The sequence below is a fragment of the Eptesicus fuscus genome, chromosome 11 (assembly GCF_027574615.1).
Source record: "Eptesicus fuscus isolate TK198812 chromosome 11, DD_ASM_mEF_20220401, whole genome shotgun sequence".
Classification (NCBI taxonomy): domain Eukaryota; kingdom Metazoa; phylum Chordata; class Mammalia; order Chiroptera; family Vespertilionidae; genus Eptesicus; species Eptesicus fuscus.
Genome location: NC_072483.1, coordinates 56,616,671 through 56,633,504, shown reverse-complemented (window position 1 = coordinate 56,633,504; position 16,834 = coordinate 56,616,671). Strand labels below are relative to the sequence as shown.

The following is a 16,834-nucleotide window of genomic DNA, read 5'->3' as shown; positions in this document are numbered from 1 at the left end:
TATAAAACAAGATCTTCTGTTTGCTGCTTCTCTATATTACAAAATACAATTGTAGTGCAATTAGTCATACTAAATGAATAGTTTTAACATATAATTATTTGATGTCTAACCTCTCTGCATACACCTGAAACTAATACTAAATAATATTGAATATAAACATTAATTGAATAAAATATAAATAAATTAATTAAAACAAATAAGTATTTTATTTGCAAATTTGTTAAACAGATGCCATGACTTTATTTCTTTAAATCAGTTTACCAGATCCAAGGTAATGGTACAGGCACTCCAGGAAATACTGCCCCAGTAATTTAAAAGGTAATCTTGGAGGTAAAACAAGGATATATATCATTTGTGGGGAGGGTTTTGTTTTGGTTTTTTTAATATTTTTATTGATTTTTTACAGAGAGGAAGGAAGAGGGGTAGAGAGTTAGAAACATCGATTAGAGAGAAATATCAATGAGCTGCCTCCTGCACACCCCCTACTGGGCATATGCCCACAACCAAGGGACATGCCCTTGACCGGAATCGAACCTGGGACCCTTCAGTCCGCAGGCCAATGCTCTATCCACTAAGCCAAACTGGTTAGGGCTATATCATTTGTTTTATTGCTTTCTAGAGATTGGGAAGATATCTGGGTCAAGGACAACATGTATCATAAGAGAAATTAAAAACAAGTAAATGAATGGTAGATAAAGTCAAATTTAATATACTATTTTATCAATATCAGCCTCAGACAATAACTAAAAGATTGAAAATGCAGTATTTACTCAGAATACTGGCTACACAAGAGCCATTGACCCATATACAGAATGCTTTCATAAGGAGAGATCTAGTTTCTTAGCATACACCAAAAGATACAGACTTTTGGTGAATTTAGATAGAACAGAGAGCCACTTAAATCTTTATTCTAGGCAGTTATATTGGAAATGTGAGGAGGAATGTCATTTTAGAGGAAATTGGTGTACTTCCAATAAAAAGAGCATGCTTTGAAGATTCCTCTGCTCAAAAGCAATAACAATGACAGATTAAATATAAAAAGAGATGACTAACGTGATACAACCATAGTCAAAGTTTAGTCTATTATTTCTCTGGACCGTAAACAGAAGAAGAGCAAGATGCACTAAGCAGGTAAAAAATCATGGGCCTGGAAAACTTTGGCTCCAGAGGAAGGTAGAGACAGCTGGTTCTTTTCCTGAGGAAAGGGATTGACCTCAGGAGAAGGAAGGGACAGAGGCCAGGCTGACTGACCAAAACTAGAAGCAGGGCTCTGTCGCCTACACTGAGAAAGGACACTGTCTGCATCCAGAAAGAGGGGAGAAAGCAGACGACTTGGAACAAGCCACCATGGGCTCCATGACTACATCTGCTCTACTTATAAAATCACCATGGAACAGGAGACCTGAGATCCAAATTCAGATCTGATTCTAGATTAAAAGACTGTCATATGGAATGGAGAAAGACTCAAGAACATTAACAAGGAAAGATGAGCACAGGTGGTGAGGGATGGGATTCTCACTCACAATGATTAAAAATTAAAATATCAAAATACAAGAAAAAAGGAACCTTTAAGAATGACTGCTAGAAAATCAATTAGAAGATGAATTTCCTCCAGATGAAACGAAAACTTCAGAGCAATGTAAAAATGTTTATTAAATGAGTATATTTGGGTCCTGGCTGGTATTTTCAGTGTTAGTGCATAGGCCCAGGTGCCGAAGGGTCGTGGGTTTGATTTCCGGTCAAGGGCACCTACCTGGGTTGCAGGGTCCATCCCTGGCCCCAGTCAGGGCTCTCGTGTGGGAGGCAACCAATAGATATGTCTCTTTTGCACATTGATGTTTCTCTCTCTCTCTCTCCCCCCACCCTTCTTCCCTCCTTTCCACTCTCTTTAAAAAGCAATGGGGAGGAGAGAAAGATGGCGACCGGCAGGTAGGTAGGGAGGGTGAGCGTGTGATCGAGTGAAGGAGTGACAGAGGTGTGTGTGGACGTGTGTGGCTGTGTGTGTGAATGAAATAGGGACAGTTGGACCCTGCAGTTCTTCCAGGGGGCATCCAATCCAGGCAGTCCTGGTTGGCAAGACCCCGCGGCTGCTGCAAACACTCCAGGGAGGACACCAGTGGCACAGAGACCCCGCCATTTTAAGAACGGAACTGCTAGAGACTAGAATCCTAACCTTACCACCACCTAGTCTGGTCTTGGAAGCAAACCTGGTCACTACAGCCACTCTGGTAGAAGACCTGCCATCCCAGCAGCAGAAGCGCGAACCCTGAGACCTCCATCTGCAAAAGTGCGCCGCTGAGGGCGGTAAGTGCAACCTCCCCCTCCCCAGTGCCGGAGCTCAGGACTCGCCGAGTCCCCAGCCCATAGGCACCCGGGCACTCCACTGCCCAGGCAGTGCTGGGGAACCACTGAGAGCCCCTGAGGGGGTGATTCTGCACAGTCAAGGGTGCGCGGCCCTACAGTGGAATCTCTGAACTGCCTCTTCCTAAATAACTGCCCAGGGACACCCCTGCGGTGCAACTTCAGTGCCAGGGGGCTTCAGAGCTTTGCGCTGGCGGGCGCGCCACCAGTTCGCGCACACTCCAGGGCTGGCAAACTCAGGACCACAGCAGGGGAAGGCACCCTGAGCCCATATATCCACAGGGTCCTCTGGAAAGCTGCTTTGGGCCCCTGCTGGGTGTGATTCTGTACAGGCAAGGGCGCGCTGCCCCACAGCAAAAACTCTGAACTCCTTTCTCCTGAATAACTTCCCACATACACCCTAGCTGTCTAACTTCAGTGCCAGAGTCCCTCAAAGTGCGTCAGGGCAGTGCGCCTGCAAACACACCTCCACAGAAGGGAATATACAACAGGCAGGCACCCTGAGCCCATCTACACACAGGGTGCTAGTGGGAGCCACTGGGAGATCTCCCAACAGATAGTTCCTGGGTACCACTGTGAGTTCCCACTGGACACGCGCGATTTCAACTAAGGGTGCAAGACAGCAAAAACTGGGACACTCCACTCCAAAGCTGCTGACTTTTAGACACCACAGTTGTGCCTCTCAAGCTTCCAGGCCTACATCAAGAGAACCCAAGTAGCTCAAGTAGGGAGCTACACTAGATTACCAAGCCCAGGAGAACTGAGAGATTATACCAGTAGCACCATCACCAAAAGATCCTGGGTAGCAAAGCAATTGGAACTACAATTAAAACATTACAGGAAAACATGGGGAGACAGAAAGGAAATTCTCAAAGGAAGGAACAGGAAGAATCACCAGAAAGGGAGTTAAATGAACTTGAGGCTAGCAGCTTAACAGAGAAAGAATTCAGAGTATTCGTTATAAGGATGTTTAAACGAATGGATGACAAATACACACAACTCAATGAGAGCTATAAGGAGCTGAATGAAAATGTCACCAACATGAAAAGAAACCAAGAGGAGATGAAGAACGACATAGCTGCAATAAAGAACACAATGGAAGGCTTAAAGAGTAGAGTAGAAGAGGCTGAGGACCACATCAGCGAATTAGAAGACAAGGTAGGAAAAAACACACAAACACAGCAGCAATTGGAAAGAAGGCTTAAAAAGCAAGAGGAGAGCCTAAGGGAGCTTCGGGACAACACAAAACGAAACAACCTTCGAATAATAGGGATAAAAGAAGGAGAGGAAGAGAAGCAAGGAATAGAAAACCTATTAGAAGAAATAATGACAGAAAACTTCCCTGATATTGGCAAGAAAAAAACTATCCAAGTCCAAGAAGTACACAGAGTCCCAAACAAGTTGAACCCCAAAAGACCGACACCAAGACACATCATAATTAAATTGACGAACACCAACGACAAAGCAAGAATCTTAAAGGCGGCCAGAGAGAAACAGAAAGTTACCTACAAGGGATCTCCTATCAGAATATCAACTGATTTTTCAACAGAAACACACCAGGCCAGAAGGGAATGGAATGAAATATACAAAGTGATGGAAAACAAGGGACTGAATCCAAGAATACTATACCCAGCAAGGCTATCATTCAAAATTGAAGGTGGAATCAGAAGCTTCACAGACAAAAAAGGGCTAAGAGAGTTCATTACTACCAAACCAGCAATGCAAGAAATGCTAAAGGGGCTGCTGTAAAAAGAAGAAAGAGAAAGGCAAGAAGAAACACAAACACTAAGGAAAAATATGTCAACAAACAGGTACTTATCAATAATAACAGTAAACGTAAATGGATTAAATGCACCAATCAAAAGACATAGGGTAGCTGAATGGATAAGAAAACATGACCCATATATTTGCTGTCTACAAGAGACCCACCTTAGAGCAAAAGACTCACACAGACTGAGAGTGAAGGGATGGAAAAACATTTTTCAGGCAAATGGAAAGGAGAAAAAAGCTGGGGTTGCGATACTTATATCAGATAAAATAGACCTCAAAGTAAAGGCTTTAATAAGAGATAAGGAAGGCCACTACATAATACTAAAGGGAGCAATCCAGCAAGAAGATATAACTCTGGTAAACGTATATGCACCCAACGCAGGAGCGCCCAAATACATAAAAAATCTGCTGGAAGACATCAAGGGAGAGATCAACATCAATACAATCATAGTAGGGGACTTTAATACACCACTGACATCAATGGATAAATCCTCTGGACAAAAAATCAGCAAAGAAACAGCAATTCTAAATGACACACTAGATCAGATGGACCTAATTGACATCTTCAGAGTATTTCACCCCAAAGCCAGGGAATATACGTTCTTCTCAAGTGCACATGGGACATTCTCAGAAATAGACCACATATTGGGTAACAAGCAAAGTCTCCCCAAATTCAAAAAGATTGAAATCATACCAAGCATTTTCTCAGACCACCGCATAATATTAGAAATAAACTACAATAAAAACATTCCAAAAAATTCAAACACTTGGAAACTGAATAGCATGCTACTAAACAATGATTGGGTTATCAATGAGATCAAAGAAGAAATTAAAAACATCCTGGAAACTAATGACAATAAAAATACAACATTGCAAATCCTATGGGACACAATGAAAGCAGTCCTGAGAGGCAAATGTATAGCTCTACAGGCCTACCTCAAAAAAACAAGAAAAAATGTTAATAGATCATCTATCTCAACAACTCAAAGAATTAGAAAGGGAGCAACAAGAAAAGCCCACAGTGAGCAGAAGAAAGGAAATAATAAAGATCAGAGCAGAAATGAATGACATAGAGACCAAAAAAACAATACACAAGATCAATAAAACCAAGAGCTGGTTCTTTGAAAGGATAAACAAGATTGATGAACCTCTAGCCAGGCTCACCAAGAAACAAAGAGAGAGGACCCAAATAAACAAAATCAGAAATGAAAGAGGTGAAATAACAACAGACCCCACAGAAATACAAAGGATTGTCAAAAAATACTATGAACAACTCTACTCCAACAAACTAGACAACCTGGAGGAAATGGACACATTCCTAGAAAAACACAACCTTCCAAAACTTACTCAGGAAGAGACTAAAAATCTCAATAGGCTGATAACTATGGAAGAAATTGAAGAAGTTATCAAAAAGCTTCCAGCAAACAAAAGCCCAGGGCCAGACGGCTTCACAGGGGAGTTTTATAAAACATTTAAGGAAGAGCTAAAACCTATCCTCCTCAGACTATTCCAGAAAATTCAAGAAGAAGGAACACTTCCAAGCTCCTTCTATGAAGCCAGCATCACCCTAATACCAAAACCAGGTAAAGATAACACAATGAAGGAGAATTACAGGCCAATATCCCTCATGAACATAGATGCCAAAATCCTCAACAAAATTCTAGCAAATCAAATCCAGCAATACATCAGAAAGATCATACACCACGACCAAGTAGGATTTATCCCTGGGATGCAAGGATGGTACAATATCCGCAAATCAATAAACGTGATACATCACATAAACAAATTGAGAGATAAAAACCATATAGTCATATCAATTGATGCAGAAAAAGCATTTGACAAAATCCAACACCCTTTCTTGATAAAAACTCTCAGCAAGCTGGGAATAGAAGGATCATACCTCAACATAATAAAAACCATATATGACAAACCCACAGCCAACATCATACTCAATGGGCAAAAACTAAAACCATTTCCCCTAAGAACAGGAACAAGACAGGGATGCCCACTCTCACCACTCCTGTTCAACATAGTGTTGGAAATACTAGCCATTGCAATCAGACAAGAAGAAGAAATAAAAGGCATCCAAATTGGAAAAGAAGAAGTAAAACTCTCCTTATTTGCAGATGACATGATACTGTACATAGAAAACCCTAAAGACTCCATCAAAAAATTACTAGACTTAATAAATGAATTCGGCAGAGTAGCAGGATACAAAATAAATGCTAAGAAATCTATGGCATTTCTATACACCAATAATGAACTTACAGAAAGAGAGACTAAAAAAGCAATCCCATTTACCATCACACCAAAAAAATTAAGATACCTAGGAATAAACTTAACTAAGGAGGTAAAAGACCTACACGCGGAAAACTACACAACACTGAAAAAAGAGATAGAAGAAGACATAAACAGATGGAAGAACATACCATGTTCATGGATTGGTAGAATCAACATCATCAAAATGTCCATACTACCCAAAGCAATCTATAATTTCAATGCACTTCCCATGAAAATACCAACGGCGTACTTCACAGACCTAGAACGAACTTTCCAAAAATTCATCTGGAATAAAAAAAGACCCCGAATAGCCACAGCAATCCTGAGAAAGAAGAACAAAGTAGGTGGGATCTCCATACCAGATTTCAAGCTGTATTACAAAGCCACTGTTCTCAAAACTGCCTGGTATTGGCACAAGAACAGACATATAGATCAATGGAATAGAATAGAGAACCCAGAAATAGATCCAAATCACTATTCTCAATTAATATTTGACAAAGGAGGCATGAACATACAATGGAGTCAAGACAGTCTCTTCAACAAATGGTGTTGGGAAAATTGGACAGATACATGCAAAAAACTGAAACTAGACCACCAACTTACACCATACACAAAAATAAACTCAAAATGGATCAAGGACTTAAACATAAGACAGGAAACCATAAAAATACTAGAGGAATCTACAGGCAGAAAAATCTCTGACATATGCCAAAAGAACTTCTTCGCTGATACTGCTCCTAGGGCAATGGAAGCTAAAGAGAAAATAAACAAATGGGACTACATCAAAATAAAAAGCTTTTTCACAGCAAAGGAAACCATCAATAAAACAACAAGAAAGCCCATTACATGGGAGAACATATTTGCCAATGATATCAACGATAAGGGTTTAATCTCCAACATTTACAGGGAACTCATGCAGCTTAACAAAAAGAAGATAAACAACCCAATCAAAAAATGGGCAACTGATCTAAATAGACACTTTTCGAAAGAAGACAGAAGGAAGGCCAAGAGACATATGAAAACCTGCTCTAAATCACTAATCATTAGAGAGATGCAAATCAAAACAACAATGCGGTACCACCTCACACCTGTCAGAATGGCCATTATCAACAAGTCAACAAATGACAAGTGCTGGAGAGGATGTGGAGAAAAAGGAACCCTCGTGCACTGTTGGTGGGAATGCAGACTGGTGCAGCCACTGTGGAGAACAGTATGGAATTTCCTTAAAAAAACAAAAATAGAACTCCCATTTGACCCAGTGATCCCACTTCTAGGAATATATCCCAAGAAACTGGAAACATCAATCAGAAAGGATATATGCACCCCTATGTTCATAGCAGCACAATTCACCATAGCTAAGATTTGGAAACAGCCTAAGTGCCCATCAGCAGATGAGTGGATTAAAAAACTGTGGTACATCTACACAATGGAATACTACGCTGCGGTAAAAAAGAAGGAGCTCTTACCATTTACAACAATATGGATGGAGATGGAGAACATTATGCTTAGTGAAATAAGCCAGGCAGAGAAAGATAAATATCACATTATGTCACTCATTTGTGGAATATAATGAACAACATAAACTGATGGGGAAAAAATAGATCCAGAAACAGAGAAACATCAATCAGAACGTCAAACCTCAGGGAAGAAATTGTGAGATAACCAGAAACCAAGAATGCCTGAGAACGCCTTTCTAGCCACGCTAGCAATCATCAGATGTACAGTAATTTTACCTGGGACAAGAGGGTAAGTATTTTGATCTTATGTTCCTGACCCTTCATGAGTAAGACCCCTTACGTGGGCTGATCCCCTGACTAATGTAGTTACCAATAATACCAAACACCCTGGACATATAGGAGGTCCATGGGTGGGGCAAGAAAGTATAAATACAAAGGGGTCTCCACCCAGCTTCCCTTTTATAGGACACGAAATCAAAACAATGCCCCTTTGTGTGTACAATTAAAGAGAGGTTTCTGGCTTGTGTGGATACCAAAGAAAGGGTGTCACTACTATCACTACGTGCCCCCGGTAGAGGTGCAAAAAATGTAACTAAGACCTTGTCTACATAAAAAGAAATGGACAGCCAGTTTGAAAGGGAATTCCCATGGATGAGAACAAAGAATATCCTTACATGATATTATTCTACACTATCATTAAAATTTATTCCCAGATTTGGATCACCCCCAATACTTATAATAGTTCCTCGCACCCTTGGTAATAAAAAAAAAAAAAAGTCATCTGTTTGGTGCTTGGAGACAAACTTAACACATCTCTTGATACTTTAGAATTACTACAGCATAATATACAATTATCCCAAGCAAACGTACAAACTAATTCTTGGAATGTCTGGCAGCAATTTAAAAAGGACATGTAAGGATTTAACCCTTTTCGTTGTGTGGAGGGCCTCCTGGGAGGGCACCTGAGCATTCTATATTGGTCCCTCTTACCCTTTAGGCCAAGAGAGACCCTCTTGACACAATTCAATTGCTCACAGCTGTTGCATGAGCTCTCTGTTCATGTCGAGGTTGAAGTCTCGTTATGGCTGGTGCCATGGATCTGTCTCTCACCCAGTAGGGCGAACTGAGCCCCCCCTGGAGAAGAAACCCGGGTTCCAAAAGATATGTGATCAGTGCTGGGTCCCCGCCAGCAGGCGAGGGGATCCCAAGACAGGAGCTGGGCATGGAGGCCACGGGGGCATAGGCTACCAAGGAGACAAAACTGAACCTCACGTCACCCTGCTTGGCCCCGGAGGATGGCTGGTTAGCCAGAGACGGGTAAGATTCCTCAAGGAAGGAACAACCTAAGACAGGCACAGTCGCAGAGGGGCCATCAGGAGAGAATTTGGGGATCAACAGAGGTGGGGCACAGACCCTCACCCCCCCAACATTGCAGGGGCCTGAATCCTAGCCCCTTCTGAGGGAGGTCTCCTGCCCCCATGGCTGCTTCGTGCTTCCCATGCCCAGCTCAGATCAGGACCCAGGTGACCGACAGAGACTTGGCCGACAGCAGCTGCCCTCTCACTCCAACAAGAATTGTTTGAGTTGTCTTGTACCCATGTTGTGGGGAAGCGGGTTTATGATATCTAAATCCAGCCTACCACCAGGAATGCTCAGGACCTACTCAAGAAGGCAAATAATCCCTTCCACCAATATTTACAGGGTAAAACAAGATTATTGTTAGAGTAATAAATTTGACAGTAAAATAGTAGTCAAGTTTTCAGGCAAATTTAAATTGGCCAGTTGAAACAAGTGAATATTCTAGAAAAAATAATTGTACTGGACAAAAAGGTGTTCCTAAAGTGTCAACTAAAATTTTTATTGGTACTTCATCTCACGATAAAATTGTGCACCATGTAATGAATCTAAAACAGTAATATTATAGTACAAAAAATTAAAATTTAAAAGCCATCAAGACTACATTATAAAATTTTCAAAAGCCTCCTAACATTTAAATCAAAAAAGGAGGGGATAGTAGAGGAATATCATGTAAGGAAAAATATCCTGTAAGTAAATTACATCTAGAAAATTAATACTTTAGAAAATTAATTGTAAGGCTAAAAGCAAGACACCCATGAAAAACACACAAGGTGATAAAACAAGCCAGAGGAAAATCATTTGGGCAAAAATTGAAAAAGGATCCCCAGTCAAATTTATAGAAAATATTCCTTTATTAACTTTTGGTCGAGAATATGTTTGTATATTTTCAGAAAACAACTCTGAGACCATGTGGATTCTAGCAAGAGAAGAATCGACAGGACTACTCCAGCCATGAAGACAGAAGAGAAGCAGTCCAGAGACGGAAGACGCTGATGTGGCCTTCCCATACTAGCAGTTAGCAGCTGTGCATCACTGCAGATTGCCCAGGACCAAACCAGACAGAGTCGGATCTGCATTACCACCAGTTGTCCACCATCCAGAACTGAAATGTCAGTGCTGACATGTACACATAAGGAACTGTTGGACATTGAAATTGGGTCTCAAAAGAACTGTTGGCCCAGAAAGAAACTCACTACAGACCGATTCATTTGCCTGTCACCATAACCATTATTGCTTGTCTCATTTTCGGTTCTTATAAGTGTATTTCTAATAGCACATGATCTCACTCATCTAGGGGAAATAATGAACAACATAGACTGATGAACAAGAACAGACCCAGAAACAAGGAGGCATGGATCAGACTGTCGGGCCTCAGGGGGAGGGTAGGGAAGGGTGGGGATAAAGGGAGAGATCAACCAAAGGACTTGTGTGCAGACATATGAGCCCAACCAGCGGTTAAGGACAACAGGGGGGTGGGGGCATGTGTGGGGAGGGGGGTGGGATGGAAATGGGGGGACGAGGACAAATATGTGATACCTTAATCAATAAAGAAATTAAAAAAAAAAAAAGCAATGGGAAAAAAATTCTCTGGTGAGCATTTTTTTAAGTGTATATTTGGGACCCAAGAAGAGATAAAGAAGAAAGTGTATTCATTTTTTAAAAATCACAAAATCATGCCCCGGCTGGGTGGCTCAGTTGGTTGGAGCATCGTCCCAAACAACAAAAGGTCGCCAGTTTGATTTCCGGTCAGGGCACATGCCTACTTGCAGGTTTGATCCCTGGTTGGCCCATAAAGGAGGCAACCAATCAAATATTTCTCTCTCCCTTCCTCTCTCTCAAATAAAAAAATATATCCTTGTACAAGGATTTAAAAAAATGCTCAGCATATCTTTCAGTTATTATGTTGCACTCCTCTGTGTAATATGTGGGATTTTCTACGTTGGCAGAAAATAGAGATACTCTCCTAAGTCAGTATATATTTTCATTCAGCTTCTTTTTAATCTTTTCTAGCATTACTTTGCAGAAAAAATTAATTCTGTTCTGTAGAGGAATAGTAGCAGAGAAAAGCAATTTATAGTCCTCTTTTTGAAGTGCCCTGGAGATATAAGCACAAGAACATTAGCACCATCCATGACATTCTCAGAAGGAATTTACCATCAGATTTCTGAAAACAGCAGGGAAATCTAAATGACCACATTTCAGCTGATCCTCTGCTTTTGTGCCTCACATATTTGAAGGTAGAGCATCTTTCTTTCCAGAGACCCTTGGATCACAACCATGGGCTTTAGGTTTAACAGTTCAAGAACCATCACTGACCCACAAGTTTTCAGAAGTGAATGAGAATAAATCAAATACAAGTGAAGGAAATTGCTGTGCACAGCTCAGCTCTTCATTTTGCATGTAAATTTGTCATTGCCTTGTGGTTTTAGCACTCTTAGCATAGACTCAGTCAGTTTCAAGTGCCAGAGAAATCTATCATGTGTTTCTTACATATAGTAGGGGACTAGAATACTCAATGTTTCTTTTTAGTAGGGCGATGCAAAATATCCTAAGACAGCTATGATTAAGCCCCTCTTTCTAACTTATTATCAGACTCTCACTTTTCTAAAATGAGGTCTAGTCATCAGCCTTTTTGCTGAAAGCCTGCTGGGCTTTGTTGGAGGCCTGTCATTTGGGGCCATGAGTTAAGCCATCAGGCAGTGGTTTCAGCTGTGTTTTTCTTTGAGCTCTTAGATTTAGTCATAACTGGGGCCCAAACTGAAACCACCAGAGCAATGAATTTATACGCACTGAAAAGGGGACACGGGGAAAAGAAACAAACGGTAGGAATAGTTTCACCCTGTTGTGCCAATACCCACACAGCTGTATTTTTCTTACGATATTATTTATAGTTTTCCACTTTTAATTGAGGAAAGGAAAGACATAACCCCATTAACAAATAGATTTGGATCTCTCAGAGCCCCCTAGAAATGGATTTTAGTGGCAGTCAATACGAGCCAGGTGCAGAGCATTCTATGTGGAAATAGTGAAGGAGATGACAAGAAATGCACAAGATAGATTGTGTTGGTTTATTAAGAAAGAACTCTCGACCAGTAATTGTCTTGTGATAGGGATTAGGTATCTTCCAAACTATCCTAATATGCTTATATTTCATAATTTCTGCTGCCCCTTCCAAACACAATAAAAGGACAGAAAAATCAGATCATTTAAAACCTCAAAAGTCTGCTTTTCATCAGTATTCTTGGATTTTATAAACTTAGCTTCTCTTATAAAACCTATTTTATCCTACCACAGAACCAATTTTTATGAGGGTCAAAGAACTATTGCATCATCTTATTAGGTGTAATTTTCAACCATTGGTAAAGTTTTTCTGCCTATTTGGAGTTTGAATTTGCCACATTTCCTCCAAGAAAATATATTGATTCATTTAAAGCATGGGTTTTCTTTGGGATAACATCAGTGTAAACAGCCACACTTATTCCAGGAATTCTGATTTTTAAAATGCCATGTCCTTTTCATAGACTTACCTAGAGAACTGATTACAAAGCATACCTCTTACATAAATTTTATAGATTTATTTAAAATAATGACTAATGTTTCAGGCAATGTGAACAACCATCAAGAAATTATTTAATGAGCACTTACTATATTCCCAACAATGTCTTCTATGTCATATTGACGTAATGTACCTAACTCCTTTAATAGTTAGGATTTGAATAATTTCATTTTTAACCAGTTTAAAACACTACAATTTCAATATTCTACTACATCGGATATTAAAAAGGTGTTCTTAGCAGAGTCCCCAAATGAAATCCCATATCCAGTTGCCTTATAAGTCAGAGTAAGGAAAATGATTGAGGTTAACATGAGAAAATCACTCAGAGGTTAATGATTTGAATGGTGATGCCAGGGAATTTTGAGAACACCTACTTTAGAGGTGGTTCTGAGAGGCACAGGAGTTAGAATTACCTGCCTACCAATATTTGGAATATTTAGAACTGTTCACACTCCATTGACTGCTTTCTCTTTTTCCACACTGGCTGCTAAAATTGACAGTGTCTTATTTAATCTACTTTATAATTTGCACCAAACAGTCAGAGAAAGTGTAATACTTTTCATTCCTAGAAAAGATATCCTGGCCAAGGTGGCTCAGTTGGTTGGAGCATCGTCCCAAACAACAAAAGGTCGCCAGTTTGATTTCCGGTCAGGGCACATGCCTACTTGCAGGTTTGATCCCTGGTTGGCCCATAAAGGAGGCAACCAATCAAATATTTCTCTCTCCCTTCCTCTCTCTCAAATAAAAAAATATATCCTCGTACAAGGATTAAAAAAAATGCTCAGCATATCTTTCAGTTATTATGTTGCACTCCTCTGTGTAATATGTGGGATTTTCTACGTTGGCAGAAAATAGAGATACTCTCCTAAGGAAAAACTGGTTTGGCTCCGTGGATAGAGTGTCGGTCTGCGGACTGAAAGGTCCCAGGTTCGATTCTGGTCAAAGGCATGTACATTGGTTGCGGGCACATCCCCGGTGGGGAGTGTGCAGGAGGCAGCTGGTCGATGTTTCTTTCTCATCAATGTTTCTAGCTCTCTATCCCTCTCCCTTCCTCTCTGTAAAAAATCAATAAAATATATTTTTTAAAAAAAGATATCCTATCTAATAAGAGTAATATGCAAATTGACCATCACTCCAACACACAAGATGATCGCCCCCATGTGGTCAAAGATGGCCACCCCCATGTGGACACAAGATGGCCTGCAGAGGAGGGCAGTTGGGGGCAACCAGGCCTGCAGGGGAGGGCAGTTGGGGTGACCAGGCCTGCAGGGGAGGACAGTTGGGGGGGACCAGGCCGGCAGGGGAGGGCAGTTGGGTCCCAGATTGGAGAGGGTGCAGGCTGGGCTGAGGGGACCCCCCCCCCATGCACGAATTTCATGCACCGGGCCTCTAGTTGTGATATAAAGGTAAATTTCTAAAATGTTTCTTTAAATGTCATATATTAACTTACTAATGATTGTTCAGCTTGAAATTATGATCGATGAACATATTTCTAATTTGAATTAATAGTCAGTATGGGGGGACCACCTTTTCACACAAACTGGAAGCAAAGATAAAGTTAAAATTAGGTTTCAGTGTATTCTTATGAAGACAAATACACGTAAATATTTGATCATTTTGGAGCGTCTCTAACTCGATCAAACTATTAAACTAAAGAATTTCTTGTTTAAATTATATTCTTATCTCCTAACCATATTACTTGATATGCTCCATTGAAAATAATTTTTTTACCAAATTCTTTTGCATCTTGGACTGTGTAGACATACTTTTATGAATTTCAAAATAATTTTATCTGAGTATCTCTATTCTGAGTAAACTATTATAAAATGACATGAAGTAAAGCAACAATTTCCTTTTACCAGAATCTAAGAGGCAAACTTCCCCTTTTTGCTACAGATGGAAGTTATATTAAATATATATGGATACCTATATATAAGCAACATGGTAAAATTTTCATGATTTAATCAACTGAAGGTATCCCATCAGCAATACTAAGTATATTTCTACTAGCAAAGGAAAGAAATGCACTAATCATAATTTGAAATTTAACAATCATTAGTAATTAAATTTATGATATATAAGTAAACATTTTAAAAGTTTACCTTATATCCCAATATCTTTTCTAGAAATAAAAACTATTACATTTTCTCTGACTGATGCAAATTGCAAAGCAGATTTAATAACTCACTGTCAATTTTATATCTTTAAAATCCTACTCTACATAACTTTTTGTAGGCTTAAAAAATACATGTTAGCTTTTGCCATTAAATCATCTATAAGTATTTACTTCACATTCTAAGTAAAATTTCTTTGAAAAATGATGCTTAATTCATTCTGTTTTCAAGAATGAAGGATTAAATATCTGTGGAATCAGGTTCCCTTTCCATCTCTTGGTACTTTATCTGTCTTGGAAATCATAACCTTCCCAATTTTCTTGTCTCAAATGAAATTTACTTGAGGGTTGCACAGTGTGTTCTGAAGGCAGTGATTATTTATAGTAGCTATGTGGAAGAACTATTAAAAGACAAAGTACTGTAATCAGAAATTAGCCCATATGTGCAGCAACAATATATTTGACAGGAAAATAGAAAAAAGTTATACATGTGTATATGTCAGGAGGAAAAATAGAGCTCTATATTTGTATAAGCCTCAAAATTTAATTTTTTTTCTTATGAATGGTGATACAAGAAGAAAATGGAATAAAAACATATTTCAATGCAGTTTATAAGTAAGCAACTATGGTTGCCTGTGTTTTGTATACAAGGCTGACACCATGGAACTAAAATGCATCTAGTATCATAACAATAATGTATCAATTGTATAATATGTACTGGGCATGCTGCTAGGAGCTTGGATCCCACCCTCCTAGGGAGTTTAAACTCTTTGAAAGAGACAGTCAGTTAAAGAAACAACCACACTGCAGTGTAATAAATCATGTCTGTAACAGAGGAAGCACAAAGCGAGGTAGAAGTACATGCCAAAGGCAGCTAGCTTAGCCTTGGCAGACAGGAAGGAACCTGGGGAAAAGGATACCTAAGCTGACATGGCCAACAAAGGTAGATGGACTAAGGGCAGTTGATGGGACAGGACAGTTGAAGAGATTTTCATCAGAAGAAATCGTTTTAGAAATTGAAGCATAATTTAAATATTTGGACCATAATATGCCAGGGGTGAATTCAGAGAGAAGAAGATAAAGACTTAATAAGGAGCTGGTTCATTTGGGGCTTTGTGACTTTATTAAGAAGTTTGAATTTTATTCTAAACGTGTTGGGAAAGCACTGACATGTTTTAAGCCAGAAGAAACGATCAGATTCCTCTTATACAAAGACTGTTCTGACAGTCGTGTTGAGCATTGATCGGAGGAGACCATCCCTGGGTATAAGTAGTTCACTTAGGAAGATACTGCAGTAATTCAGGTGCTGGAAAATGATCATTTGAACCAAGTTAGAGCGATGCTTAAGGAAAAGAATGCACAGGACCTGGAGCCTGGCTGTGGGACAGGAGTGACAAAGAAGAAGGGAGTCAAAGATTATGTCAAGTTTCTGGCTCATAATATGAGCACTCATGGAAATGCTTACTTTGAGGTCCTTATTGACAATCCAAGCAGGAAGAGATCATAAACAGTCACTCTCAGAAGTGAACGCAGAGCTGAAGACCAGGACTGGGAGTCATCAGCCTCCAGGTGGTCAGTGATGCCCTGGGAAAGGTAATGCCTAGGAAGAGGGGGGCACTAGAGAAGCAGAAGGCCTAGGTGGCAGCCCTGAGTGACAGCAGCCGTTAGGTTGAGGAAAAGAAGCCTATAAGTAACCAAAAAAATTAGCCAAGAGGAAGATGGGGGAAACTTTATTGGTAATCTTATGACTTAAGTCATTCTTCAGAGTGGGTATGAATTTGTCCTGGGCCATCCACTCCACATTAAAAACGTGGCACATGTGCTATCTAGAGAGATTGCTTGCATTATACCACATCTGGGTATATTTATATAGTAAAAATAGATACTGTGTAGGTCTTCCTTCTTATTTTATGTTTTATGCTTTATTTCAACATGTAT

The 16,834-nt window shown here is 39.9% G+C and overlaps 1 protein-coding gene across 2 annotated transcripts in view; it reads right to left on the bottom strand.

The window, feature by feature from the left end:
* The window catches only part of PPP1R1C (protein phosphatase 1 regulatory inhibitor subunit 1C), a 113,079-nt gene that overhangs the window by 55,784 nt on the left and 40,461 nt on the right, over positions 1 to 16,834 (bottom strand). The gene's annotated exons all lie outside the window — the stretch shown is intronic.